This window comes from Raphanus sativus, unplaced genomic scaffold (assembly GCF_000801105.2).
Source record: "Raphanus sativus cultivar WK10039 unplaced genomic scaffold, ASM80110v3 Scaffold5034, whole genome shotgun sequence".
NCBI classification, from domain to species: Eukaryota; Viridiplantae; Streptophyta; class Magnoliopsida; order Brassicales; family Brassicaceae; genus Raphanus; species Raphanus sativus.
The window spans coordinates 1-5,087 of NW_026620334.1; the positions used below are offsets into that span (position 1 = coordinate 1).

Sequence of the window (5,087 nt, forward strand, 5' to 3'; positions counted from 1 at the left end):
TGTAAATAAATTGAAAATTAAGGGCAGAATTCTATAAGGGATTCTACTTTAATAGTATAGACTAGACCATGACCCGCCCTTTTAAAGGGCGGGTATAATTTTTCTTTGACAATTTTTTTAAAAAATTTGTGTATTTTTGTAATCATATTTGTGTTGAATATTAGTTTAGTTTAATATAATTTCGGTAACTATATTAAATATGTCAATTTACATAACTATACACTTGTACTATATGTATTTAAGAAATTATTTTTAAAACTTTATTCTTAAAGTTTGTAACATATTATATTTTCTTAGTATTTACTTAATATAAATAGTCAAAATATTCGTACTCAAATAACTTGAATCGATCCGAAAATCAAAGTATCATATTCTGTTAGACCTCTATTAAACATGGCTTGTAGATATGGGCAAAAAACAGGAACTGAACATAATTACCCGAACCAAAACCGAACCGAAGACCTTTAAATATCTGAATGGTTTCCATATTTCTATATCCGAAATAACCAAACCGGAACTGAACCGAGAACCGAAGGGGTACCCGAATATATTAACTATATATACATATAACAAAATTAAATATATATTTATAACTTAAAATTTTATTTAAAATTTGAAAACATTTAAAAATAAATAAATTATTATAAAATATCCGAACTATCCAAATTATCCAAAAGTATTCGGATAATTTTATCCAAAGTAAAAAAAGTAATCCAAAATATCCAAGTTTTTTTATCTAATTCATCCTAATTATTTATATATTTATCTTAAATAACCAATATTTTATCCAAACTATCCAAATCGGAATCAGAACCGAATGAGAACCGTTTTTTGGATATTTTCCGGTTCCTAGTTTTACTATCCAAACCGAACCAAATCCAAAAATGTATGAACCGAACCGAAAACAGGTCAAGTAATAAATGGATAGTCTAACCCCTTAACCGAACTACCCGAAACCCGAGATACCCGAACCAAACCGATACCCGAATGTCCTGGCCTAGCTTATATACTCGAACGGTTTTTAAAGTGTCATATCCGAAAACCAATATCAAATCCAAACCGCACCCAAAACCGAACAAATTTTTTGAAAAATGTTTGAATATAATAAATTTGATATATTCTATTAAATATATATGTAAATGGGTTATGGTCTTCACTGATTTTATGTAAAATCACATTTAATAAATATTTTTAATCGAATAACCTATTTAAAATCCGTTAAACTAAAAGAGTTTTGTGTGAATATTCATTTCTATTAAAAATCCACTTAACAAAAATAAAATTTATCATTGTTTTATCCGGTTCTTTTTAAATAATTATTTACCATTGGACATATATATATATGTGAGAGTTATACATTGTCATTAACAAAAACAAAATTAAATGATATATTTATAGGTTTTGTACCAGTGGGCATATATAATTGACTTGTTATATGTGAGAGGTTTAGATGGTGTTATTATGATTGGAAAAGTCCGTTGGTTGGTATCTGGATCAATCTCGAGTGACTTATAGTATTAATTAAGTTATTGTATTTTTAATATTTGTTTATTCATTAGTATTGTAATTAGGATAATTAGTTATATGATGGCGAGATTTTAGGTTGTTTAGGTGGTCAAAAATTCAGTTTCTAGATTATCCTTAATGACTTTTATTTTTTAAGACAAAACTGATGGCACAAAAAGTAATATACCAGGGAAGAGTAAGGGTAATTTCATAAAAGGGTTCCTGAATTAATAGTATTGATTATTTTAAATATAATCTTTTATATATTACAATATACTAGTTGTAGCTTGTTCTGACCGGTCCCTATAGATTCAGGCTTTTCTTTTGTGTTAGCCATGATTTTGTTTGTGTTTTTTTTTGTTGAAACGATGTAAATTTGTTGGGGAAAAGGAAGATAATCTTTTTTGGTAGGATGGCAGAAGTGCTCTCATCAACCGATATATGTGACCTCGTCGAATCTCAACTTGAGTTCTCTCATCAACTGATATATGTGACCTCGTGGAATTACAACTTGAGAACAAGTTGCCCAAAGCAATTGAACAAGCTGTAGAAAAATACTAGAACACATTATTATTGTCTTTTTCTTGTTTTTACTGATTTAAATAGAAGAAAAACACGAACAAAAGTGGAGGATGGATCCTTTAAACAAAGAAACAACTAAACCGTGAGTAGATGATTATGTTTAAGAGCATCTCCATCTTCAAGCTAAAATGAAATTTAGAATAAAAAATATTTCAACTATATTCTATTTTTTATTTTATAATAGAGTAAAAATGAATTTACTCAAGAATAATATATTTTTTTTGTTTCATTCTATTTTTGCTCCAAATTGGAGTAGTGTTGAAACAAAACTTATTTCATTTTAGAAAAAAAATAAAGTTTTTACACCAGAGATATGTTCTAACACAAACTTTCTTATATAACAATCTCAGTGTATTTTAGCTAAACCCAAATCCAAAGCACAGGTGCTTTGAGATCCTAGTCCTTGGTTCATAACATCAAATGACACTGGAGTTGGCTATTTATACTTCATAGCCTTCCACTCGTATACAACAACAGATTTTCTTGTTCAGTTCAACATCCTTGTTCAGAATTGTTTTTGTCTTCTCGTTGGTTTATTAGTAGAACATTATGTCCTACTTTCGAGGAGACAAAGTAGTCTCAATTATTTGTGTTTGTTAAACACATGTCGACTGTAGGCTATCCAATAACTCGTGCTGAAACAAAGAAACGAGTTGGAAATACAGCTGAACCTATGAATAATTTATTTATGATCACCAAAACGGTATATGCACAAAACAAACAAATAACTTTTAAGTACCTGTGACTGTGATCACCAAAATACAATATGGAAAAACCAAGATCAAAGTTGTTTCAAGAAGGAGAAACAAAGATGTTCCAAATAGAACAGAAAAGCAAAAGACAATGACCTATATAATCTACCGCTCTATACAATATTTAATTAGGAATAATCGTATTAAGATTAATATCTTCTTCACTCAATCCAGTAATGATAGTGAGACAAACCACAGTCTGATTAATTATGCAGCAAAATACAAGACTGGAAAGAGTTTATTATTCGGTTCATTCGCCTCAAAGCCGATTCGTGTCTACACGACTGACGAACCAAAAAAAGCAAATCATTTTAAGCAGATTTTAACTACTCTTTTAGAACAATAACACAAAGAGATGGGAAATGTTGAGAATTCCTCTAACCAATTAACCGGTTTATCTCACTTGACTAATTAACCTTAACACACTTTTTGCTGTTGTTTGAATTTGTTAAAGATACAAGATTTGGTTACCTAGTTCCCTTGCGATATATCTGGAGAGAGAATGGTACTCTCAACGATTCACTAGTATCAAGTGTATACAAACGTATCCACAAAATTGCATCCACGGAGTGGTATCCATCAAGACACATCCATTCAGACCAAATGCACATAACCAACAAATCTCCACCTTGAGCGTTTGGTCACTTGTGCTTGCAAAATCCGTAAAAGAAATACCATCTCTATGTCGATTGACTCAACGTAAGATGAACCTGGGACTTCCGTCATAGTCTCAACTAGTGAATCATTCTTGCAATCCTTCCAACTTTACCACCAGAAATGAACAAACCTGTCACCTTTACCGGTGACCCTAGGCTCTAAATCCGAACTGCCTTAGACTTCCTTTTCAGACTTGACCATTTGAAACCTTTGTCGATTTCCAAGACTTGACCATCTGAACTTTTTGTTGCTGCGAGGTGATAAACCGACAAACCATCTCGCGCTTCCGCTGTCTCAACTTAGTCAGTAACATTGAATGTCACCAGACACCTCTCAAAGTTGTTTCCTGATAAACTATTTGTCAACATATCCGCAAAATTTATGGAAGTATGAATTTTCTGCACCTTACGATACATCAAGATTTTCCAGGTGTCTCAGTCCACCTATCGATGCAGATAGAGTTTCTAAGTAGTTTTCACTTGTTAAAGCGATTACAAGAGTCTTCAATCTTGCCATATCACAAAGATCTTCTAAATTTCCACACTCTGTTGAGAAATTCTCCAACGTCTCCAGCTTTACTAGATGACTCAATTTCAACTTTGTCTTCTTATCCAAACTACTTGGATACCTCAATTCTTTCATCCCCATCAATAAATTATGGAGTACAAAAACCCCAACTACATTTAAGTTTAGGTAGATCAAAAACTTTAGATTTCTTAGAGAAGATGGTAGTTGAGATACCTTAGCATCATCTAAGTCCATATATCTTAAGTGGATGAGTTTTCCAATGCCTATAAGGTAGCTTCCTTCCTTTAAAAATGGCAGGGAGACAGTAACCTTTTACAGCTTAAACTTGCGCGCTTCGTAGAAAACCATTAGAGATCGTACCTTTGAATTATTTATCTCTCTCTCAAAGTCTAATGTATCTTGATTATGTGAGACAAATCTCCGAGATACACTAAGAGACTGAGGGTGTGTGTCCGAAGATACAATTTGTACGAAGTTCTCTTCTTCGGATTTAGACAAACAAAGTTCTCTCATCATGTCATGTAAACAGCAACTTTTAAATATCGAAGTGGCATTGTCTCTTTCAGAAATAACCATGTTTCTCCTAACCAAATCCTCTATGTAGATTTCTAATCTTGAATAGTCTTTCCATCGCTATACCTGATAATTCCTTGCGCAACCCATAAATAGGACAGATTTCCGAAGTCTATTTCATAATCTTCAGGAAAATGGGCCAAGTAGAGGAAGCAACACTTCAAATAAGCCGGCAACTCTTCAAAGCTCAGAGACAATATACGGTTTAATGAATTGTTTTCACGTAGATGAGGTCCAATATTCTCAGATACTCATTTCCAATAGTGCACTGTGTATTTTTAAGTCAACAGACCTCCTAACACTCTGATAGCCAAAGGCAATCCCCGACAATGTTTGATCATTTGCTTACCCGTCTCCTCCATATCCTTCGTGAGTTTTGTACATCATCCATAAAGAAATATATAATACATCAATTATACCATGAAACATACATACAGTTCAGTATAATGGCAGACCTCTGAGTCTAGGTAGACGGGAGCACATAATTTT

The 5,087-nt window shown here is 32.4% G+C and overlaps 1 pseudogene; it reads right to left on the reverse strand.

Moving 5' to 3' along the window:
• Window positions 1–3,902: 3,902 nt before the first annotated feature.
• Window positions 3,903–4,960, reverse strand: LOC108833711 (probable disease resistance protein RXW24L; annotated as a pseudogene).
• Between the last annotated feature and the right edge of the window lie 127 nt (window positions 4,961–5,087).